This window comes from Bos taurus, chromosome 10, assembly GCF_002263795.3.
Source record: "Bos taurus isolate L1 Dominette 01449 registration number 42190680 breed Hereford chromosome 10, ARS-UCD2.0, whole genome shotgun sequence".
In the NCBI taxonomy this organism is placed as follows: Eukaryota; Metazoa; Chordata; class Mammalia; order Artiodactyla; family Bovidae; genus Bos; species Bos taurus.
Window position 1 is genome coordinate 54,257,413 of NC_037337.1, and position 25,848 is coordinate 54,283,260.

The window sequence follows — 25,848 nt, forward strand, 5'->3', positions numbered from 1 at the left end:
AGAAAATGAAGATTATGGCATCTGGTCCCATCACTTCATGGCAAATAGAGAAACAGTGGAAACAGTGTCAGACTTTATTTTTTAGGGCTCCAAAATCACTGCAGATGGTGACTGCAGCCATGAAATTAAAAGACGCTTACTCCTTGGAAGGAAAGTTATGACCAACCTAGATAGCCTACTAAAAAGCAGAGACATTACTTTGCCAACAAAGGTTCGTCTAGTCAAGGCTGTGGTTTTTCCAGTGGTCATGTATGGATGTGAGAGTTGGACTGTGAAGAAGGCTGAGCACTGAAGAATCGATGCTTTTGAACTGTGGTGTTGGAGAAGACTCTTGAGAGTCCCTTGGACTGCAAGGAGATCCAACCAGTCCATTCTGAAGGAGATCAGCCCTGGGTGTTCTTTGGAAGGAATGATGCTAAAGCTGAAACTCCAGTACTTTGGCCACCTCATGTGAAGAGTTGACTCATTGGAAAAGACTCTGATGCTGGGAGGGATTGTGGGGAGGAGGAGAAGGGGACGACAAAGGATGAGATGGCTGGATGGCATCACCAACTCTATGGACGTGAGTTTGAGTGAACTCCGGGAGTTGGTGATGGACAGGGAGGCCTGGCGTGCTGTGATTCATAGGGTCGCAAAGAGTCAGACACGACTGAGCTACTGAACTGAACTGAACTGAACTGATCTGATAATGTGTATATATGTGTATATATCCCTTCGCTTCTGAGCCTCCCTCCACGTTAATTTATTCACTGTTTTAGTGTACATTAACTCTCTAATTTTGCAATTAGGACTTTCTATTACCTGGCATTGGTAAAGAGTGAGTGTATACGTTTGTAATAAGATAAACCTACACTTGAACTCTGGTTCTTTTTCTAGATTGTATTTCTTGTACCTCATTTTATAAGCAACGAATAAAATACTATGTATTGACACTTAGTACATAATAGCATTGGGCTTCCCTGATTTCCCTGGTGGCTCAGTGGTAAGAATCCACTTGCCAATGCAGGAGATGTGGGTTCTATCCCTGGGTCAGAAAGATCCCCTGGAGAAGCAAATGGCAAGCCACTCCAGTATTCTTGCCTCGGAAATCCCATTGACAGAAGAGCCTGGCAGGCCACAGTCCATGGGGTCACAAAATAGTCAGGCACAACTTAGCCACTAAATAGCAACAACAACAACGTAATAACATTATTATCTGGGAGGGTTTTTGTTGTATTTGTTATAATATTATTTTGGTTTGTTTGTTTTGGACGGAGGTGATTAGTTCTTTCTTGTTGCTCGCTGTACATGCTCTCTACTTCCTTCTCAAATAGAGAATAACTGTACTTTATCATCCCTTCTTGTCACTAGAGGCCCAGGTACTGTAGTTCCATAAACCAGGCTCACTGTTTTCTCCAGTTGGCCAGGTAATCAGCCTGAGTGCATTGCCCCAGCTGTGGTTTCCAGATGGACTATTCACAGCCAAGGGACACTATGTTTCTTCTGTTTAGGATTTAAGACATAACAGACTAATGATGTAGAATAGTCAGTAGCCAGTGAACTGTTGAAGGACTCCTTAAAGATTACTCTTTAGGGTAGATGTATAAAAAGATTCTTAGTCATTACTGTACCAAGGAGGAAGGCAGGATTAAGGAATATTGATATTCCTTTTTAATATGTGAATTGTTCAAGCTGATGGTTAAACTCTGTGCTGTTACATGTAATAGTTGTTGGTGCTGGTTCATTACTGGAGAAATAATAAAAATGAAAGAAAAACTGACAAATAGGTTTCACTGAGTAAAAGAATATTAATTATCACTTGTGAGCTATTTAGCATTTGTGTCTGAATACTCTGCCACAAAAAATACGCATATCATTAAATTTGGGTCAAATTAAAGCTCTAATCAAATAAATCTTACATACTGTACAGTTCAGTTAGTGTGTTCTCAGATATCCTGACTGGTGCAATTATATGGACATTGACTCATAACTTAAAATGTTTAATGGAAAAGATAAAGTATTTACTATAAAAAATGCAAGTATTCTTTGCATTCACTTGTGCCATCAGGAGGAAGCAGTCACAAAAATCCAGAATACGTGACTCTCTCTAGTCAGCTGTCATACACTCTTCAAAAAGTAAATGTCATAGGGGAAAAGTGGTAGAGAGATTGTTCTAGGAAAAGATACGAGAGACACCTATAATGCATGAACCTGGATTTGATCTAGTTCTGAGATAAGAGCTATACCAAGACAGTCTTGAGATAATTAGGGAAAATGGGATGTGGGCTACATGGTATATTGTGAAAGTATTGTTAATTTTCTTAGGTGGCATTTGAAATTGTGGTTACTTAGGAGATTGTGCTTATTCTTGGAGAAGGAAATGGCAACCCATTCCAGTGTTCTTGCCTGGAGAATCCCAGGGACGGTGGAGCCTGGTGGGCTGCCGTCTCTGGGGTTGCACAGAGTTGGACACAACTGAAGCGACTTAGCAGCAGCAGCAGTAGGAGATTGTGCTTATTCTTAGGAGATGTGTGCCAGGCTCTTCAGGGATCAAGTGTCTACAACTTTTATTTTTGGTTAATTAATTAATTAATTTTAATTGGAGGGTAATTACAATATTGTGATGGTTTTTGCCATACATCAGTATGAGGTATATATGTGTCCATAGATATAGATGTGTCCCCCCATCCTGAACCCCCCCACCCCGACCCTGTCTCTCTGGGTTGTCCCAGAGCACTGGCTTTGGGTGCCCTGCTTCATGTGTTGAACTGGCATTGGCCATCTACTTTACATATGGTAATGTACATGTTTCAGTGCTATTCTTTTAAATCATCCCACCCTCACCTTTTCCCACTGAGTCTAAAAGTCTGTTCTTTACATCTGTGTCTCCTTTGCTGCCCTGCATGTAGGATCATAGGCACCATCTTTCTAAATTCCATATATATGCATTAATATACAATATTTGTCTTTCTCTTTCTGACTTACTTCACTCTGTATAATAGGCTCCAGGTTCATCCACCTCATTAGAAATGACTCAAATGCGTTCCTTTTTATAGCTGAGTAATATCCCATTGTGTATGGCAATCCACTCCAGTACTCTTGCCTGGAAAATCCCAAGGGTGGAGGAGCCTAGGAGGCTGCAGTCCATGGTGTCGCTACGAGTCGGACATGACTGAGCGACTTCACTGTCACATGTCAGCGACTTTCCCACTACTTCCTTATCCATTCATTTTCCGATGGACATCTAGGTTGCTTCTGTGTCCTAGCTATTGTAAGTAGTGCTGCAATGAACATTGGGGTACATGCGTCTCTTTTAGTTCTGATTTCCTCAGGGTGTATGCCTATCAATGGGATTGCTGGGTTGTATGGCAGTTCTAGGGTCAATGGGATTGCTGGGTTGTATGGCAGTTCTAGGGGCTTCCCAGATGGCTCAGAGGATAAAGAACCTGCCTGCAATGCAGGACACATCAGAGATACAGGTTCAGTTCCTGGGTAGGGAAAATTCCCTGGAGGAGGGCACGGCAACCCACTCCAGTATTCTTGCCTGGAGAGTCCCATGGACAGAGGAGCGTGACAGATTACGGTCCATAGGCTGCAAAGAGTCAGACACCACTGAAGCGACTGAGCACAGCACAGCACTCGACAGTTCTAGTCCCTAAGGAATGTCCACATTGTTCTCTGTAGTGGCTGTACCAGTTTGCATTCCCATCAAGAGGGGTCCCTTTTTGCGCACCCTCTCCAACGTTTGTTTGTAGACTTTTTGATGGCCATCTAACCGTCGTGAGATGACACCTTATTGTGGTTTTGATTTGCATTTCTCTAATAATGAGTCATGTTGAGCATCTTTTCGTTAGCCATCTGTATGTCTTCTTTGGAGAAATGTCCGTTTAGGTCTTTAGCCCCCTTTTTGATTGGGTTGTTCATTTTTCTGGTATTACAACTTACTTTTAAATGGTATAGCAAAATGCATGTGTTATACGTGCTATCTGTGTGTATATGTAGAAAGAGAAAATAAATTTGGCAGATAATTATTATTGAATCTAGGTGAAGCCTATACAATTAATTGTTGGTTGTACTTTTATTTTTATTTTTATCTTTTTAATTGGAGACTAATTATTTTACAATATTTGTTGTACTTTAAAAATGTTTTGCCTTAACTGTTTTATAATGAAACATTTAAGAATACCTCTACACATTTAGCAGTTTTACAGTATCTTCAAAGAAGAAATCATAATGAACATTAGAAAATATTAAGAACTAGATGATAATGAAAAGATTCCCCATTAGAACATATCAGTGTAGCTAACTGGTACTTAATAAAGATAAGAATAGATATCAGTTGGATAGAAAATTAAAATATGATAGAATCCAAAATAAGGTTTTTTTGCAAAATCCTGTTAAATGGTCAAGACTCAGAGAATTAGGGATGAAAAACAAAAATAATTATAGGTGCAGAAGAGATCACAATAAAGAAATTTGAAAGCAACCTTGATGTCAGTAAATTAAAAATTAAATGCAGTGGATAATTTTTTTTTAACTTTAAATGACTTCAATAATATTTAGAAAAGCTGGTTGCCCTTTAACTGTTATGGAGGTTGAATCATTTCTTTAAAAACTGCCTACAAAGAAAATTTTTTGTTGTTGTTTTAATTACTAAATCATATCTGACTCTTTGCGACCCCATGTACTGTAGCCTGCCAGACTCTGTCCATGGAATTTTCCAGGCAAGAATATTGGAGTGGGTTGCCATTTCCTTCTGCAGGGTATCTTCCCAACCCAGGGATCGAACCATCATCTCCTACATTGGCAAGTGGATTCTTTACCTCTGAGCCACCTGGGAAGCTTGCAAAGAAAATAACAAGTCACAATTGTTTTATAAGTGAAACCTACCAAATATTTAAGGAACATATCATTCCAATCTTAAACAAATTTGGAAATTAGAAAAAGAGGGACTACTCTGTGGTCATTGTAAAAGATGTTAAAACTCTTTTGGTGCTCTTTGCTTCAATAGGTAGAGCCTAATTCCCTTCCTTTGAGAGTGGGCTGGACCTGTTGATGCAGCTTTAACAGAATGAAAGCAAAAGTGATGGTGTGAGACTTCAGAGAACAGTTCATAAAAGGAACTGCAGTTTCTTCCTCACTGTGTCTGTTAGATTACTCATTCTTGGAGTGGGCAGTTAATTATCATGGGGACACTCAAGTCTGTGAAGGAACTCTGTGAGAGGACGTGAGGCCTCCCACCAACAGCATGTGATTGGTCCATCTTGACAATGGGTACCACAGCCCCTCTTGACATCCTGACTGAAAGCCCATGAGAAACACTTAGACACCACCTAGTTAAGCCACTCCCAAGGTCCTGACACATAGAAACTTAGAAATGTTGGTTGGTTTAAACCACTAAGTTTTTTGGCAACAGTAGTATTATACAGCAGTATAATACAGCAGTGGAGAAGGCAATGGCACCCCACTCCAGTACTCTTGCCTGCAAAATTCCATAGAGAGAGGAGCCTGGTGGGCTGCTGTCCATGGGGTCGCTAAGAGTCGGACACGACTGAGTGACTTCACTTTCACTTTTCACTTTCATGCACTGGAGAAGGAAATGGCAGCCCACTCCAGTGTTGCCTGGAGAATCCCAGGGACAGGGGAGCCTGGTGGGCTGCCATCTATGGGGTCACACAGAGTCGGACATGACTAAAGTGACTTAGCAGCAGCAGCGGCATAATACAGCAGTATTTAATATATACCCTTACTCATTTTATACTTTGGCCACCTGATGTGAAGAGCTGACTCATTAGAAAAGACCCTGATGCTGGGAAAGATTGAGGGCAGGAGGAGAAGAGGACAACAGAGGATGAGATGGTTGAATGGCATCACTGACTCAATGAACATGAGTGTGAGCAAGCTCCAGGAGATGATGAAGGACAGGGAAGCCTGGCGTGCTGCAGTCCATGGGGTAGCAAAAAGTCTGGCCTGACTGAGTGACTGAACAACAATGTTTCAGCCAGCTTGAGTTTTGCAAAGTTAGTTCATTAGAAAATTTTTTCATAAAACTGATTGCTTTAACAGATGCAGAAAGACAAATTATTGATTATCTGTGGTGCAGGAAAAAAATTTAATAACATGCAGTACCTGTTTATGATAAAACTTAAAAAGCTTGGAACAGAAGTTTCTTAATGTGATAAAGGGTATCTAAAAAGCTACTTGAAACATGCCTATTAGTGGAAAAGATTTGAAATACCCTTTTAAAAGTTAGAAACAAGATGAGGATGTTTCTTATCACTCTTATCCACATTGTACATTCAGAAATAATAAAATAGAATGAGTTAAAGTTTGGGATAATTATAAGGAAAAAAGTAAATATATGAGTTGGTTTGTAGAGAAAACTTAGTCTACATAAAAATTAACAAAATTATTAGGATAGTCTAGCAAGTCATTTGCATTCTTATATACAACAGTAATTTTAATCTAAATATATATATAAGTATAAAATTTAATTTAAAAACATTCAATAACAAAACCATTTCTTGTAAATAAATCTAACAAGAAATGTGCAAGCCTTTTTAAGATGGCTTTAAAAACCTAACTGAAAATTTTTAAATAATTTAGAACTAAATAAATGGGAAAACATGTCATGTTTATTTAAACAAAGACTACTATAAAGATTTTTTTCTCATTTCTTACCTAGTAGTTCTACAGATTCAATGCAATTTGAATCAAAATAGTGTTTTTCAATAAATCTAATAATAATAAATATTATTATTATTATTTGTTATAATAATAAATAATATTATTATTATTAATTGTTATAATAATAAATAATATAATTTTAAGCTTTTTGTGAAAGAGAAAATGGCATAGAGTAGTCAAGGTACTCCTAAAGAAGAAGGACAAAGTTAAGAACCAGCAATACCAAATACCAAGGCTAATTATAATTATGACTATAGTATTTATGTCATGAGGGTTCTAATTTCTTCATATCCTTACCAACACTTGTTATTTTGTTTTGTTTTGTCGATACTAGTTATCCCAATGACTATGAGATAGTATCTCATTTTTCAACCTATGAAATTGCTCCAGCACCATTTGTTGAAAATCTGTCTTTCCTCCATTATTGCTTTTGCACCGTTGTCAAAAGTCAGTTGAGCCTGTTTGAATGGGTCTTTTTAAAGTGCTGTCTTCTATTTCATTGATCTGTGTGTCTGTCACTCTGACAATACAATGATAATCCAAGCTTCATAAAATGAATTGAGAACTCTTCCTTCCTCTTCTATTTTCTGGAAAAGATTGTAGAGTTGGTGTTAGTACTTAAGTGTATGGTAGAGAGCATTTATATTTAATTCTGAAGTTTTGTGATTTAATAGATTTAATTCTGTTAGTCTTGTGTAAACATAATGAAAGTGAAAGGATGAGTCACAAAAAGAAGATGGTTTCCACATAACTGAAAGATTAATGTTTGAAGTGTATAAAGAAATCCTTCAGATTACTAAGAAAAAGAAACAAGTAAATAGAAATTTAGGCAAAAAATGTAATCAGGCATTCTGTAAAAAGGAAACGTGGTTTAAAAATAAAAAGAAAAAAGACTACTAGACGGGGCTCAGACTTGTTTAGTGCTCAGGGAAAGATGAATCAAGACAACCTTTTCACATCCACCAGACTGGCAAAAATTAAATGTCTCTTCCACAACTGTCCTGAATACTTTGTCTTACCTTTGTTTTATTTTCTTTCCTTTGATCATGAAAGGAGGAACTTTTAATCCAGATTAGGGATTTGAAGAGATCACAGAATATTTTTTGGAGTGTGTTCCTTGTTTTATAGTACTAATGATACCCTCCATAAACCACAGAAAAACCTCCTTCTTTCAGGGAAATAACTTACTTTTGTCCCTTCTTAATTGGCACTCTTACAGGTATTTTAAATTCCTTTTCATTCTAGACAATGTAGCTGTTTCATGTGTTTCAATGACATTAATTGGTCTTGTTGCTTGTTTAACTTTGTGCTGTGAGCTTCACAAAGTTCTTAACCATGCCTGATTTCAACTGCAGCTTTAGAATCAGATTATTTTTTGGCCTTCACTCCTATTTAATTTCATAAAGTTTCTCTTTTGTTTTGCAGGAGCATAAAGAACAAAAGATTTGGGAGTGGTGGTGGTAGGATTTTAATTTAATTAATCTTGTATTTCATAGCCATTATGAGTTGAATATAGAAAGAGGGTAGGTATTATAGCTCTCTAGACTGATCAATGCCTTTTATACTTGACCAAAAGATGCTCCTGATAATTTAGTACTTAGAGTTTATTTTAGAATATTGTTAGGAACCAGACCTTCAAAGCCTTGCCTAACAATTCAGTATACTCTGTTCTTAAAGCCCTTACCAACATTCTAGCATTGATTCTCCCTGGGGTTGTGGGGGGAATCTTTCTTACTTGTGTTTCTAGATCAGTATTTTACAGCTTGAGATGCTAGTTTCTTAAGGTGACCAGTGAGAATAAAATTTCTTCGTTAAATTCGTTTGGAAATGCTGCTTACTATAGCCCTCTTTCCAACCTGCTATAAGATGGAGACAGTGCATGATAGCATATTAAGGTCCATGAACAGTCCTGTATTAAAAAGATGGGGGAACCTAGAACATGTTTAATTTTATTTAACTCAGCAGTTCCTAAATTTGCTTGAACATTGGCCACTTTTCCCATGGGATATCTATTTATATTGGGAGGAACAGTCCTCAAAATGCAACTCTAGAATAAATGCCAGCAGTATGTCAACTAAGGTATACTGACCTTTCAGTTATTTCTAGATGTATTTTCATACACTTTTTTAATTTGACAACTACTTTCTCCCTGTATTATGTTATAATCCCTTATTGACTGCAAAACATAAATGGTTTGTCCATCTGTGCCTGTGATTCTTGGTTTTAAGTGAAGTACAGTGGAATATTAGCTTAGTGGCTGCTTTTGTTAGGGACATATATTGGGATACTGATTACTTTATTGTCCTAGTAAGATCTAGAAAAGGAATTATTTCATATGAATTGTGAAGGGAGTCTCCCCAAGAGATTGACAGTTTCATGTACTTTTTAAGGAGTGTGTTAGTGTTAGTTGCTCAGTCGTGTCCGACTCTTTATGACCCCATGGACTGTGGCTCGCCAGGCTCCTCTGTTCATGGAATTCTCCAGACAAGAATACTCGAGTGGGTTGCCATTTCCTTCTCCACAGGAGCTTCCCAACCCAGGTCTCCTGCATTGCAGGCAGATTCTTTACCATCTGAGCCACCAGGGAAGATAGTGTAGTCATAACTTTTATGTGTCCTGGGAAACCAAGAAATCTGTGTGACTTCCTTTACTATAGTGGCCTGGAACCAAACCCCCAACAACTCTGAGGTGCCTGTATTTATGGAGACTTTGAAAACATGTCTCTAAAGGACAGTGCAACAGGTGGGTCATGTGGAAATCGCAAGGAGATGTCAGCTAAGGAGGCACCAAGAAGGAAGGGCCAAGAGGAGCGAGACTGTTGTTATTGCTGTTAGTCACTAAGTTGTGTCTGACTCTGCGACCTCATGAACTGTAGCCCGCCAAGCTCCTTTGTCCATGAGATTTCCCAGACAAGAATACAGGAGTGGGTTGCCATTTCCTCCTCCAACTTTGTAAGGAGTAAATATAATTAAAGAGTAACAGATGACCTATTTGGTCTGTTTGCTTACCTCTGAAGTGAAGTCGCTCAGTCATGTCTGACTCTTTGCGACCCTGTGGACTGTAGCCTACCAGGCTCCTCCATCCATCCATGGGATTTTCCAGGCAAGAGTACTGGAGTGGGTTGCCATTTCCTTCTCCAGGGGGATCTTCCCAACTCAGGGATTGAACCCAGGTCTCCCACATTGTAGGCAGACGCTTTTACTGTCTGAGCCACCAGGGAAGTTGCCCACCTCTGAAGCCATCATCAAACTTGCCTGTGTTCTTTTAAGTGTAGCCCATGAGACATACTGTGCCATTGTTGTTTGGTCACTAAGTCGTGTCCAGCTCTTTGTGACCCCATGGACTGTAGCCTGCCAGCCTCTCTGACCAGGGGATGTTCCAGGCAAAAATACTGGAGTGTGTTGCCATATCCTTCTCCAGCAGATCTTCCCAAGCCAGGTATCAAAACCACGTCTCCTGTATTGGCAGGTAGAGTCTTTACCACTGAGCCACCTGGGAATCCCACACTGTGCCACACCTGTGCTATCCAGGACACTAGCCACTGGCTGCATGTGGCTGTTGAGCAATCAATATATTGAGTCATATTGAGATATGTGAAGTAGAAAATGTATACTGGATGTCAACAATTTAGTAATACTAAAAAAAAATCTAAAATATTTTGATGATTTTTATATTTAAATACTGAAATTTTAATGTTTTATGTATTATATTTAATTAAAATTAATTTCATCTTTTTTTTACTACTTAATGTGACTGCTAGATAATTTAAGATTACTTATGTGGCTTGTATTATATTTCTGTTAGACAATGAGGCTACAAATACTTTTCCCATGAACTGACAGGTCTTATTATTTAGATTTTTATTACTATAAAGCTTTCTGGCCCAGGGGAGAATTCTGGTTTTGTTTTGAAAACTTTTGACCTAAGATCAAATGATTCTTCATTCTCTAAATCTCTTTCAAGTATCTGAAGAAGAGATTATTATGAGACCTTAATGGAATCATTCTTTAGGAATAGGGAAAAAGATGAAAACTGTAGACATTTCTAACTATCATTAATAAATTATTTTACCTGTTTCCATTGACAACTATTCTACCTTTAAAATATGACTTTATGTCTTGGTGTCTTCCTCTCTAAAACATCTTCTGAGCATCGAATGTCTTTATCCTCTTTGGATAATCTTCTACTTTATAGATTGGAACAATGTTCTTAGGTTAGGCTCTCTGCTTTTGGTTCTTTTAGTGCTTTGGGGGAAAGAATTTTAGTGTTAATTATAAAATTTTTATTTATGATTTTTGCCTTTCTGACAGAAGTCCTATGATTCTTGAGGTTAAATGGCAGACACTAGGACATTGCACTTGGTGTCTTTTTTATAACATGCTGGTGTACTGAACCCTTTGCAGTCATAAATATGACTGTAGAATAAAATCTAGGAAAGAATAGTAGTAAGTCATGTCTCAGGAAGGCAGTATGCATGAGGGTCATTTCAAGTACAATTTTAAGAACACATCAAGCGTCATTGCCTGCATCTGTTATCTTAGAGGAAATTTCATTTTAAGTTCAGTCATTGGTAGCCATCCTCAGCTTGGTTTCCTTCTTTTAGAATCTCAGTTAAGCAAATATATAGTAATGAATACTATAGGTTGGATAAATGCTTTTTAGTTTAAAAAGACTTACACATATGTCACCTGTTGATCACACATAAGGTGCATTCAAGGAAAATTAAGTTACTTACCTTTATCTCTCTCTTTTTTTTTTTTTCAATTTAAAGATCTGCCTTATCTCTGACCCAGCCTTTTCATAATATAACATAAGAAGATATGAAGCTGCATGGCTCTATACTCTTTTTTCTGAAACTATGCACAAGGGGAGAAGAATAGTTTTTCCTATTTTCCTATTCCTATGATTAGTTTTTCCTAACATGTGGAATGCCCACATGATTCTGTCTTTTTCATATTTTTAGTTTGTTTATGTTTGTTTTAAAAATTCAAACAAGAACAGAAAGTGTAAAAAAAAATTTTAAGTTTGAAAACAAAGTAAATAGATTTTGATGCTTCTCAAAATCTCATCTCCAAAAGAAAACAGAGTCATCTTTATAGATAGATCTCTCTTTGCATGTGCCTGTCTCATGTTTCATTTCATTACCAGTGTGGGCATTGTTACCTGGTCTGTAGACTAGGAAGGTATATATGCCTGTCTTTGGAACCTAAGGCTGCCTCTTCAAATCAGCACTAGAGGGCATTGAAGCCCAACAAAGAGTATACTACTTGAGAGCTAGCCAAAGCCTTCATCCAGCTCACTCGATGGCCATTCCTAATGTTTTTTGGAGAAGGAAGTTCCCAAGTTATGAGACGAGGGAGCAGTTTTTCTTCTTTTGAAAGTATCAGTGTAAAATAGGGGCATTATTATCAGGTATTTTTACTGTATAATGGAATAAATAAAAATGTATGACCTTGCACAAGGCATTTATTAACCTCTTTGATCTTTAATTTCCTTATTATAAGTGAAAAAGGATTAGAGTATTTGGTTTCATTTAACATTTATCAGTAGTCTGTTACTTGCTTGTTATTGCAGTATGGCTTTTATGTAAATCATCTTGTTTAATCTTCACAAAAAGCTTTGGAGCTGTCATTCCTGAAAAAGAAAAACTAGTTCATCTAATTAACAGGCATATCACTGATAGTGGCAGAATTGGAATTCTTTCTTTCACAAACCAATGTATTTTTTCCTGCTACATGTGTCATAGTGTTTCTTACTACATAAATTTCTTTAAAGGAGTCTTTTTAATTTTAAAAAGTATATTGTATGAGCAAATGTTTTCCCGTTATTTGACTGCACATTTGCATCCTGTTGGCTATTTGAACTTATCAACCTGAAAAATCTGTTTGCATCGAAAAAACTGGGAAAATGCATAGATTGAGACTAAAGAGAATAGCCAATTTTGTTCAGTACTCTGCCTCTCCAAAGTACAGATTTTTACAGTCTTTTTAGAGCAAATTTTAATGGTGAAAGTCAGCATTTTAATCAACTAGACATGTATAATGAGAGATGCCTCTATGTGGAATAACAGCAAAAATGGGAAAATAACTCATTAGAAAGTTTTTATGAAAATGAATCATTATAATCTAAACTTTCTAATATAGTTGTTCTTCATTATCTTTGGAGGATCGGCTCCAAGATCCCCCCTCAGGTTCCAATATCTGCACCACTGAGGTCCCTGATATAAAATGACATAGTACAGTCGGCCCTCGGGTACTAAAGTACTCAGGGCCTCAGGTACTGAGGGCCGACTGTACTACTAACGTATTTTTTGGTATCACTTAGTGGCTGTTGAATAATGCAGTAGCATTGGTTATAGTGGATGAGTCTGTGATTTTAAGTATGGTGTATAGTCTGCTGCTGCTAAGTCGCTTCAGTCGTGTCCGACCCTGTGCAACGCCATAGACGGCAGCCCACCAGGCTCCCCTATCACTGAGATTCTCCCGGCAAGAACACTGAAGTGGGTTGCCATTTCCTTCTCCAGTGCATGAAAGTGAATAGTGAAAGTGAAGTCGCTCAGTCGTGTCCAACTCTTAGTGACCCCATGGACTGCACAGCCCACCAGGCTCCTCCGTCCATGGGATTTTCCAGACAAGAGTACTGGAGTGGGGTGCCATTGCCTTCTCTCTATAGTCTACTCTTAGAATTTAAATTGTAATCAACATCAGAAGGTTTTTAGGTGTCAAACTATTCTCTTGGCTTTAATACTTAGACAGTTGAACTTGCTATTCTTTTGAAAAGGATCTACAAAGTACTTCCACTTTCTAAAGTTTGTTTTAAAAATTTTCAATTGTATACAAAAAGAGAAAATACAATGAACTCTGTTGTCTTTATTCAGTCTCAACAGCTAGTCTCATAGCTAATCTTATTTTTATGTAGCCTCCATTTATAACTATTGATTATTTTGAAGGAAATCTCAGGCATCATATGATTTAATCTTTAAATAAGTAGAGGTATATAATTAACACAAAAATAGTAATTCCTTAATATTAGCAAGCATACAGTCAGTGCTCAAATTTCCACATCGCTTTTTTTTTTCTTTACAGTTTGTTTGAATCAGCACCCATACTCTGCTCTTCGTTGAAATCTCTTAATCTATAGATATTCTTTTAAATTTTTTCTAGTAGTTTTTTGTTTGTCAAAGAAACTGGATCATTTGTCTTCTGGATTTTCCCATGGTCTAGGTTTTGCTGGTTCACTCCTATGGTGCTTTCCCTCTTTTTCCTATATGTTGGTGGTTAGATGTGTATATGGTTCAATGTGTAGACATGGTTCAGTATTTCAGCAAGAATACTCATGGGACATACTTCTTCTGTACTGAGCTAGATACCATAATGTTGCTCTAGGGAGCTATTTTTCTATTGAGGACCACTGAGACAAAAGTCATTCTAGGTCTCATTTTTATTTTGTTTTCTCTTGTCCTCTCTAACCCTCATTTGACCTTCAGGTTAGGAATGGTTGGGAGGAGACTATTCATTCACCTGTTGATTGTTACTGGATTATTTATTTAAGGATATAGAAGCCACATGACTTCCTGAATAGTAGTAAACGCAGCTTACTTTTTAATAACTTTTCTAATCTGTAGACTTCTGTGGTACCTATAGCCACCTTTCCTGCAGGAAAAATTCAGCTCAAGTTACATTAAATTCTTGGTATATCTTTGCCCTTTATACTTAGGCTTTGATGAACATTTTGCAAAGACTTAACATAGTCAAGTGATATTTACAAAACATCATGGTTTTCTGGATTTTTGAACCAATTTAGTGCTGCTGCTGCTGCTAAGTCACTTCAGTCGTGTCTGACTCTGACCCAGAAACAGCAGCCCACCAGGCTTCCCCGTCCCTGGGATTCTCCAGGCAAGAACACTGGAGTGGGTTGCCATTTCCTTCTCCAATGCATGAAAGTGAAAAGTGAAAGTGAAGTCGCTCATTCGTTCCCGACTCTTAGCGACCCCATGGACTGCAGCCTACCAGGCTCCTCTGTCCGTGGATTTTCCGGCAAGGGTACTGGAATGGGGTGCCATTGCCTTCTCTGATTTTAGCACTAGCAAGGCCATATTCTCATCCTGGGAAAGAGAGAGCAGAGTCAGTATCAGTTACACATGAGCAATATCTTTGCCTCTAACTTTCCAGAGTTCTGGAAAGTTCATCTTCCTGCAGACCACTCCTGTTTTTCTGGTGGGTTTGTTTTTTGTTTGTTTGTTTTTGGCTATGCTGAGTCTTTGCTGCTGCGCAGATTTTCTCTAGTTGCTGAGAGCTGGTGGAGGGGGCGGAGGTGCTGCACCTTGCTGTGGTGCGGGGGCCTCTCATCGGGTAGGTCTCTGTAGTTATGGCACTTCAGCTTAGTTGCCCTGTGGCATGTGAGATCTTCCCGGACTAGGAATCAAACCTGTGTCTGCTGCATTGCAAGGCGTATTCTTAACCGCTGGACCACCAGGAAAATCCCCCGAATCTGTTTTAATACCCTTTGACTTGTATGGTTCTGATATTTAGTTTTCACCAATGACCATGATCTGAATACTTACCCCACGCTCCCATCCCCATGTTGCCTTCTTTTCTCTCCTTTCTCTTCCATCTTTTCCTCCTTGTATTGATCACATACTTATAACCACCTATAATAGGCACCAGGAAAAGTGCTTTTAAGAAGCAGATTAATAAGACATAGGCCTTGTCTTCAAGTGAAAAGGTGTACTGCTGACCTCTAGTTCTCTGTATGAGAAAAAAACAAAACACAATGTGTATCACATGCAGAATCCAGGGAAATTTAACCCCCTAAATGTAAAAAGCAAACACTTAAAAAAAAAATCTCTGTGGCCTCATGATAAAGAAGACTTAAGACACCAAAAGCACTTCTCATGAAGAAAAATAGTAATAAATTTGACTATATTAAAGTAAAAGCTTTCTGCAAAACCATGAATGCCATAAAAAGATAAACGAGCAGCAAATGGGGAGAAGATACATGTAATTCAAATAACTGGCAAAGGATTAGTATCCAAAGGATAAGAGGACACTTCTAAGTAAATAAAAATATATGTTAATATTAATAGTAATAATATTTATATTGGCAAACAACCAAATATAAAACTGTGTAAAGGATTGAGAGGCAGTTGACAGTAGAAAGATTAATGATCAATAAACATAAATATGTTCAGCCTTACTAATAGGGGAATGAGTATTAAACAACAAAATATTTCACACACATGAGATTGGCAAAAGTCTATCATTACCACATTTTGGAGAGGATAGAAATCATTTTCATACACAGCTGATGGAGTGTACTTTGAAGGGCAGTTTAGCGATAATTGGAAAGTTGAAGATCAACCATTCCAGAATTCCCCTGCAAGGTTTGTCTCTGTTTGTTTGTGTATGTGTCTATCTGAGGAAGAGTCTTGGCAGTGTGTATAGTAAGATCTGTGTGCCAAGTGTTTGTTGCAATATTATGTGTTACAAAAATAGAGCTGGAAATATCATAGAAGTCTTTCAGTGAAAAAAGGTGTAAATAAATCTAATATGTTCAAATAATGGACATACCGTGGAGATTTGATTCCAGACCACTGCAATAAAGCAAATATCAGAATAAAGTGAGTTGCATGAAGTTTTTGGTTTGCTAGTGCATATAAAAGTTACATTTAAATATACTGTAGTTCATTGTGTTCAATAGCATTATGTCTAAAAATGTATATACCTTAACTTAAAAATACTATATTGCCAAAAAATGCTAACCATCACCTAAGCCTTCAGCGAGTCTTAATCATTTTGCTGGTGGAGGATCTTGCCTTGATATTGATGGCTGCCAACTGGTAAGGGAGTGGTTGCTGAAGGTTGAGGTGGCTGTGGCAGTTTCTTAAAATTATAGTGAAGTTAGCCACATTGATTGAATCTTTTTTTCAAGGCCAAATTCTCTGTAGTGTGCAATGCTGTCTGATAGCACATTGCCTATAGTAGAACTTTAAAAATTGAAGTAAATTTTCCCAAACCCTGCCACTGCTTTATCAACTGTTTATGTAATATTCTGAATCCTTTGTTATTTCAACAAATCTTCACAACTTCTTTATCAGAAATAGATTCTGTCTCAAGAAGCAACTTTCTTTCTCATCTGTAAGAAGCTACTGCTCATCCATTAAAGTTTTCTTGTGAGATTTCAGCAATTCAGTCACATCTTCAAGCACCACTTCTAATGCTGGTTCTCTTGCTGTTTCTACCACATCTGCAGTTGCATCCTCCACTGAAGTTTTGAACCCCTCAGAGTCATCCGTGAAGGTTGGAATCGCTTCTTCCAGCTTGAATCATGAATGGGATCTGGAATGGTGAATCTTTTCCAGAAGGTTTTCAATTTAGTTTGCCCAGATCTGTAAGAGGAATCACTGACTGTGGTAGCTATAGCCTTACAAAATGTATCTCTTAAAGAATAAGATATGAAAGTAAAGATGACTCCTGATTCATGGGCTGCAAAATGGTTGTTGTGGTAGCAGGCATGAAAGCAACATGAATTGTATCACATTTCCATCAGAGCTGTTGGGTGACCAGAGCAGATAATGACCAGAACATTGTCAATAAGCAGTAATATTTTGAAATTTACTTTTTTTTTTTTTTTTTGAGCAGTAGCTCTCAATAGTGGGCACAGGATGTTCAATAAACCATATATAATAGATGTGCTTCCATCCAGGCGTTGTTGTTCCATTTATAGAGCACAGGCAGAGTAGATTTAAGGCCTTAGGATTTTCATAGTGGTAAATGAGCGTTGACTTCCACTTAAAGTCACCCACTGCATTAGCTCCTAACAAGAGAGTCAGCCTGTCCTTTTAAGCCAGGCATTGACTTCTCTCTAGCTATGAAAGTCCTAAATGGCATCTTCTTCCAGTAAAAGGCTGTTTCGTCTGTGTTGAAAATCTTCATTATTGATTTTAGGTAGATCTGGATAACTTGCTGCGGGTTCTACATCAGCACTTACTGCTTCACTTTGCACTTACATGTTATGAAAGTAGCTTCTTTCCTGAAACTTCATGAACCAACCTCTGCTAGCTTCAGACTTTTCCTTCTGTGGCTTTCTCACCTCTTCCAGCCTTCATATAATTGTAGAGCGTTGGAACCTTTCTCTGGATTAGGCTTTGGCCAAAGGGACTGTTGTGACTGGTTTGATCTTCTGTCCAGACCACTCACTCCAGCTTTTTCCATATCAGCGTTAAGGCTGTTTTGTTTTCTTATCATTCATGCATTCACCAAAGTAGCACTTTTAATTTCCTCCCAGAACTTTCCTTTGCATTTGTAACTTGGCTAACTGGTGTAAGAGGCCAAGCTTTGGGCCCTCAGCTCTCTATATGCCTTCCTCACTTAGCTTAATCATTTCTGTCTTTTGATATTAAGTGAAGATCATGGTATCCAGTCCAGTCACTTCATGGGAAATAGATGGGGAAACAGTGGAAACAGTGTCAGACTTTATTTTTTTGGGCTCCAAAATCACTGCAGATGGTGACTGCAGCCATGAAATTAAAAGATGCTTACTCCTTGGAAGGAAAGTTATGACCAACCTAAATAGCATATTGAAAAGCAGAGACATTACTTTGCCAACAAAGGTCTGTCTAGTCAAGGCTATGGTTTTTCCAGTGGTCGTGTATGGATGTGAGAGTTGGACTGTGAAGAAGGCTGAGCGCTGAAGAATTGATGCTTTTGAACTGTGGTGTTGGAGAAAACTCTTGAGAATCCCTTAGACTGCAAGGAGATCCAACCAGTCCATTCTGAAGGAGATCAGCCCTGGGTGTTCTTTGGAAGGAATAATGCTAAAGCTGAAACTCCAATACTTTGGCCACCTCATTCGAAGAGTTGACTCGTTGGAAAAGACTCTGATGCTGGGATGGATTGGGGGCAGGAGGAGAAGGGGACGACAGAGGATGAGATGGCTGGATGGCATCACTGACTCGATGGACGTGAGTCTGAGTGAACTCCGGGAGTTGATGATGGACAGGGAGGCCTGGCGTGCAGCGATTCATGGGGTCGCAAAGAGTCGGACACAACTGAGCGACTGAACTGAACTGAACTGAGGGGCATAGGATTCTTCCTTTCCCTTGAACACTTAGGCCATTGTTGGATTATTTATTGGCCTAATTTCAATATTGGTGTGTCTTAGGGAATTGGTACCATTGACTCAATGGACAGGAGTTTGAGCGAACTCCAGGAAATAATGAAGGACAGGGAAGCCTGGCATACTGCAATCCACAGGGCCGCAAAGAGTCAGACACGACTGAGTGACTGAACAACAACAGAGAATAGGGAGGCTTGCAGAGAGGGAGAGAGAGAGGGATTGGCGGGTCAGTGGAGCAGTCAGAACTCAAAAAACTTTTATTGATTATGGGTATTTCATACCTATGGAATCATATAATATGTGGCCTTTTGTGTCTGCCTTCTTTTAGCATAAAGTTTTTAAGATTCATCCATGTCAGAACTTCAGTTCTTTTTGTGGCTAAAGAATCCCATCGGGTGACTGTGACTCATTTTGTCTATCCATTCATCCATTGACGGACTTTGGGGTCGCTTTACCTTTTGGCTCCTATGAATAGTGCATCTGAATATTTATATACAGGTTTTTGTTGACATAGTTGTTTTCATTTCTTTGGTTATATACCAAGAAGTAGAATTGCTGAATTATATGGTAATTTGGTTTTTAACTTTTTGAGGAAATCCCAGACTGTTTTCCACAGCACCTCCACCATCTTGTATTCCCACCAGCAGTTTTTCCATGTCTTCACCAACAGATCCCAGTTATATTTAAGATGACATACTGAGTGAATGAATCAAAATGTCTAGATACTGGGATCAGGGTAGTTTCTGTTTTCTTTTTTATATTTTCTGGCTACACTTTTTAATCTTTATAAAATTAGCTTTTACTATGGTTATTTTTTGTGTGTTTAAAATTTTACTTGTTTTCATTTTAACAAATTAAAAGTAAATGTTTCACATTCATTATTGACAAATATAGGGTAAAAATTTGTTTTCAATGATGAACTGTGAGCTGAGTTGTAATCTACAAAAAAGATCTGAAGTCTTAAAATATTTTAACAGAATTATTTTACAAGACAACAACGTAAGAGTTTGATTTGTTCTGGCAAGACTAGAATGCAAAAGCTTCTTATGGTTGATGGATTACACAGTACCTCCGCTACCTCACATTTTCTGTGGGTGAAGTCTAGTATCTGGTATTCACAAATCTCTATTTCTGCAACACAGGAGTTTTGAATCAAGTATACTGAAATTGTGAGTCACTCTGAATTCAGATTTGGGGACGCTAAATAAATTTAGAAGTAGTAGTGAACTACTACTTGTAGTGAACTACAATTTGGATGGAGGCCAAATTGGTGTTGGAAGAGATGAGTGGGAGTCTCTTAGAGTGATATCAGCATTAAACAGATTATAAACAATTTGTTGAAAGTGGGGGAAACAGAGGCTCTGAAATGTTTTTAGCTAGAGCAGTGTTCTTTCAGGCATCTTGTTACTTACAGTGTATTATATACTAGTATTTTTGGCTGGTGACTGTTTATTTATTGTATCATATTTTTCTGAAGAAAGGGAAATGCTATACTGTATTTTTGTAAAGTGTTTTGAAATAGGCTTAGATTAAGTTGATTTGTTTTTGTTTCTGTTTTTTAAAAACATGCATATGTTTATTGTCTCTTTTGTTTAGTCCCTCTGGGAAAGGAAGTTTTCCACAGCTTCACTCTGTGATTTGATTTTGTTGTTGCTGTTGTTTAGTCACTAAGTCAAGTTGTGTCCAACTCTGCTTTGACTCCATGGACTGTAGCTTGCCAGGCTCCTCTGTCCATGGGATTTCTCAGGCAGGCATACTGGAGTGGGTTGCCATTTCCTTCTCCAGGGCATCTTCCCAACCCAGAACCAAACCCATGTTCCTACACCAGCAGGCGGATTCTTTACCACTGAGCCATCAGGGAAGCCCACATAATTTGATTTAAGGGAAACAAAACATGCTTTCTCAAACTGTACCTGTTATATGCCCTTCTTGCTGGTGGGTTTTCCCCTTTTTCCTACTCCATTGTTCTAGGATTGAGCTCTATAACATAGTGGTGATCTGACTTGATATGCAAAGATCGAACTAAAGATTTAGAAGATGAATGACTGGCATGTTTCATAATTACAATAGTGTTTCAGTAATTACAATAACAGGGCAAAATTGTGAGCCTGATATTTTGTTTTTATCTAATACCAAAATACCAAGTTGATACTGTTTAATTAAAATGTTTTTAATTAATGATTTTTAAAAAATCAGTGACACATTAAGTTTAATGAAACCAGTTGTCATTAAAAATAATCAATTATCAACAATTTAGAAAATATCAAAAACCTTAGAAAAATATTAATGTTAAACTTACATTATCATTTGAATGTAAGTTATTTGTAGATAAAATTAACAAAATAGTTTTATTCAAAAATAAAAATGAAGACCACTTAAACAATGAAATATTTAAAAGTCAAATATTATCTACCTTTTTTTAAACTTCAGATTCATGTATGCATCAGTGGTTCATTATTGAGTAGTGACCATATTTTTGTAGTAGTGCATATTTTTTCTGCTGCTGAAAAAGTGTTCTTAAACTTAACAAGTTGAAGTAATGGTGAAAAAATAATTATATCTCCAAATATATCCATAGATAATCTCATTCCTTATTTGATAGCTTTGAGATGTTTTACTTTAAATTTTATATATTTAATTTTTCATTTTTGAAATGCTCATTGTTTTAAATGATCATAGTTTAATGAGTCAGAATAGGTCTTACAAGACTTGCTAAGAAGAACCACAGGCCCTAACCCTAACTCATGGCCTCATCAGAGAAGAAAGCCAAGTGAAGTAAATACCTCCTCTGTCTTTTGCTGTCTTACCTCCTCCTGGTGACTAATATCAGCCCACTGGAAACCGCAGGGGAAGGAAGCCATACAGATACAGTGCATACAGCCAGCCTCCTTTTGCAGAGGGTAGGAATTGGATCTGGAAGGGCAAACAGGAAAAATGTAGCCCAATAGTTTTAATTTCTAAGACACCACTTTTTAGTAATATGGTATCTTTCTGTGTGTGATATAGCATCCAGTTTTTGTTTTTGCCCTTTGTGGGGATTAAATTTTTTTTCCTTCTTGCATGATCTTCTTTCTTCCCAGTGAGGATTTCATGCCCCCTTTTTAAGGGGAATGTCCTGTTTTTCATATTAGAGGTTTTCCTCAATTGTATACCCATCTGAGTCAATGTAAGAGTGAGGTACAAAAAGCTAATAGGAGGGGCTTTTGCTTTCTGATTCTGTAGGTCCGAAGTGGGCCCTACAAATTTACATTTCTAACTAGTCCCAGGTGATGCTTGTCCAAAAGTCATATTTTAAGAACCATTTTATTAAGGAATGCTCTTGAGAATCACATCTGTGAAAGGAATGGATAGGAAGGAAACAGAGAGAAAGTTAAGCTGCAGTGTGAAGAGTTCTGAAGCAGAAATGGCCCATCAGAGATGTCCCAAAGACAAGGAGCTGGGTCTTTATTTCCCGCATGCTGTGCAGCTCTGAATGTGAGCTGCCCCTAGAAGGAGATATGACCTTAGGGAGTGAAGTTTTCTTCAGCATAGCTATCCCCATTTGTTGTTGTTGTTGTTCAGTAGCTCAGTCCTGTCTAACACTTTGCCACCCCATGGACTGTAGTACACCAGGCTTCTCTGTTCTGCACCATCTCCTGGAGCTTGCTCAAATTCATGTCCATTAGTCAGTGATGCCACCAACCATCTCCTCCTCTGTCATCCCCTTCTCCTGCCTTCAATCTTTCCCAGCATCAGTCTTTTCTAATGAGTTGACTCCTCACATCAGGTGGCCAAAGTCTTGGAGCTTCAGCATCAGTCCTTCCAATGAATATATGTGTCCTTAGTTGCTCAGTCGCGTCCGACTCCTTGTGACCTCATGCACTATAGCCTGTCAGGCTCCTCTGTCCATGGGATTCTCCAGACAAGAATACTGGAGTGGCCTGCCATGGCCTCTTCTAGGGGATCTTTCCAACACAGGAATCAAACCCAGGTCTCCCACAATGCAGGCAGATTCTTTACCATCTGAGCCACCTATCCAATGAATATTCAGGGTTGATTTCCTTTAGGATTGACTGGTTTGATCTCCTTGCAGTCCAAGGGACTCTCAAGAGTCTTCTCCAACATCACAGTTCAAAAGCATCGATTCTTTGGCACTCAGCCTTCTATATAGTCCAACTCTCACATCCATACATGACTACTGGAAAAACATAGCTTTGACTAATGTCTCTGCATTTTAATGTGCTGTCTAGGTTGGTCATAGATTTTCTTCCAAGGAGCAAATGTCTTTTAATTTTATGGCTGCAGTCATGATCTGCAGTGATTTTGGAAGCCAAAAAAATAGTCTCTCACTGTTTCCATTGTTTCCCCATCTATTTGCCATGAAGTGATGGGACCGGATGCCATGGTCTTAGTTTTTTGAATGTTGAGTTTTAAGCCAACTTTTTCATTCTCCTCTTTCACTTTCATCAAAAGGCTCTTTACTTCCTCTTCACTTTCTGCCATTAGGATGGTGTCATCTCCCTAGCTGAGGTTATTGATATTCCTCCCAGCAGTCTTGATTCCAGGTTGTGCTTCATCCAGCCTGGCATTTCGAATGATGTACTGTGCATATAAGTTAAATAAGCAAGGTGACAATATATAGCCTTAATGTACTCCTTTCCCAATTTGGAACCAGTCTGTTTCCATATCCAGTTATAACTGTTGCTTCTTGACCTGCACACAGATTTCTCAGGAGGCAGGTCAAGTGGTCTGGTATTCCAGTCTCTCTAAGAATTTTCCGCAGTTTGTTGTGATCCACACAAAGACTTTGATGTAGTCAATGAAGTAGAAGTAGATGTTTTTCTGGAACTCTGTTGCTTTTTCTAAGATCCAACAGATGTTGGCAATTTGATCTCTTGTTCCTCTGCCTTTTCTGAATCCAGCTTCAACATCTGCAAGTTCTCGGCTCACGTATTATTGAAGCCTGGCTTGGAGAATTTTGAGCATTACTTTACTAGCATGTGAAATGAGTGCAATTGTGCAGTAGTTTGAACATTCTTGGGGCTTGCCTTGTAGCTCAGTCAGTGAAGGATCTGCCTGTAATGCAGGAGACCAGGGTTGGATCCCTGGGTTGGAAAGATCCCTTGGAGGAGAAAATGGCAACCCACTCAGTATTCTTGCCTGGAGAATCCCATGGGCAGAGGAGTCTGGCAGGCTACAGTCCATGGGGTTTCAAGAGTTGTACACGACTTAGCAACTAAACCACCTTGAACATTCTTTGGCATTGCCGTTCTTTGGGATTGGAATGAAAACTTTTTCCAGTTCTGTGGCCACTGCTGAGTTTTCCAAATTAGCTGGTATATTGAGTGCAGAACAAAGCTAGTGGAAGTGTTGGAATTCCAGTCAAGCTATTTCAAATCCTAAAGGATGAAGCTGTTAAAATGCTGCATTCAGTATGCCAGCTGTCCCCAAAGGGGGCTGATAACTGAGGGCCTTTCTGTTCGAAAGTCCTGGCTCTGCTATTTCGGGATTTCCTGGTGGCTCAGATGTAAAAAATCTGCCTGCAGTGCTGGAGACTCTGGTTCGATCCCTGGGTCAGGAAGATCCCTGGAGAAGGGAATGGCAAACCATTCCAGTATTCTTGCCTGGAGAGTCACATGAACAGAGGAGCCTGGCAGGCTGCAGTCCATGGGGTCCTAAAGAGTTGGATGCAGCTGAGTGACTAACACTCACTTTTTCTGCTGGAAGCACTCCTAGCAGGTGGGGGACAGTGTCCTTTTTTCCTGAAAAGGGAAAATGGGGCCATCTATTACAGAGTCCCGGAGAAGGCAATGGCACCCCACTCCAGTACTCTTGCCTGGAAAATCCTATGGACAGAGGAGCCTGATAGGCTGCAGTCCATGGGGTCGCTAGGAGTCGGACACGACTGAGCGACTGAGCGACTGAGCGACTTCACTTTTCACTTTCATGTACTGGAGAAGGAAATGGCAACCCACTCCAGTGTTCTTGCCTGGAGAATCCCAGGGACAGGGGAGCCTGGTGGGCTGCCGTCTCTGGGGTCGCACAGAGTCGGACACAACTGAATCGACTTAGCAGCAGCATTACAGAGTCCACACATACTCTTCTTCCAGTCAGCCTCCCACGCCTGTCCCAAGACAGCCACTTTTTCTAATTTTTCTTACTCCATTGATTAATTTTGCCTATTCCAGAACATCATATAAATGGAACTGTACAGAGCAAACTTCTGGGTGTTGTCTTGGCTCAGTATAATGTCCTGTGGATTCATCCATGTTCTTTTATATGTCAGAAGTTGTCACTACTGTTGTTTCTTGTTACTGAGTAGTATTCCAGTCTATGAATATACAGCATTTTTATCCATTCTTACCTTAACTGCCACTTGGATTGTTTTGAGTTTGGGGGCATTTTTACTAAAGATTCTGTGAACACGTTTGTAAGAGTCTGTTTTGTGGACACAGTTTTGTTTCTGTTGGATAAATAGAATTGTTGTGTTATATAATAGGTTTATATTTACTAAAGTTTTTCAAAGTGATTTTACCTTTTTCATTTCCATCAGATATGACAGATGTGATTGCTCAATCCTTGCCAACTTTTGGTGTTTCCAAGTGTTTCTAATTTTAACCATCCCAGTGCATATATAGTATATCCTGATGACTAATGGTGAACATCTTTTCATGTGCTTTTATTAGATGATTTGTCTATCTTTTCTTTGTGAACTATTTCAGTTGTTTGGTCATTTATTAATTGGATTACTTGTCTTGATTTTTGAGTTATAGGAACTCAGTATATATTCTGGGCATAAGTTTCATCAGATATATTTTGCAAATATTTTCTTCTGATTGGTGACTTGTTTATTTTCTGACATCTTTATATATTTTCAGGTCATGATCTTCTTCTAGGCATTCTATAATTTAAATTTTTATGGTTAATTTTATGAGCCAACTCAAATTTTTCTACAGAATGAGATGTGTTCACTTGTTTATAGATATATCCAGTTATTCCATCAGCCTTTGTTGGAAAGGTTTTTCCTTCTATCTTTTGAATTGCTTTGGTATCCCTATTGCAAATTGGTTGACTGTATAGAAATCA

The 25,848-nt window shown here is 38.5% G+C and overlaps 1 protein-coding gene across 5 annotated transcripts in view; it reads left to right on the plus strand.

The window, feature by feature from the left end:
* Positions 1–25,848, plus strand: part of RFX7 (regulatory factor X7) — a 141,250-nt gene that overhangs the window by 33,233 nt on the left and 82,169 nt on the right. The gene's annotated exons all lie outside the window — the stretch shown is intronic.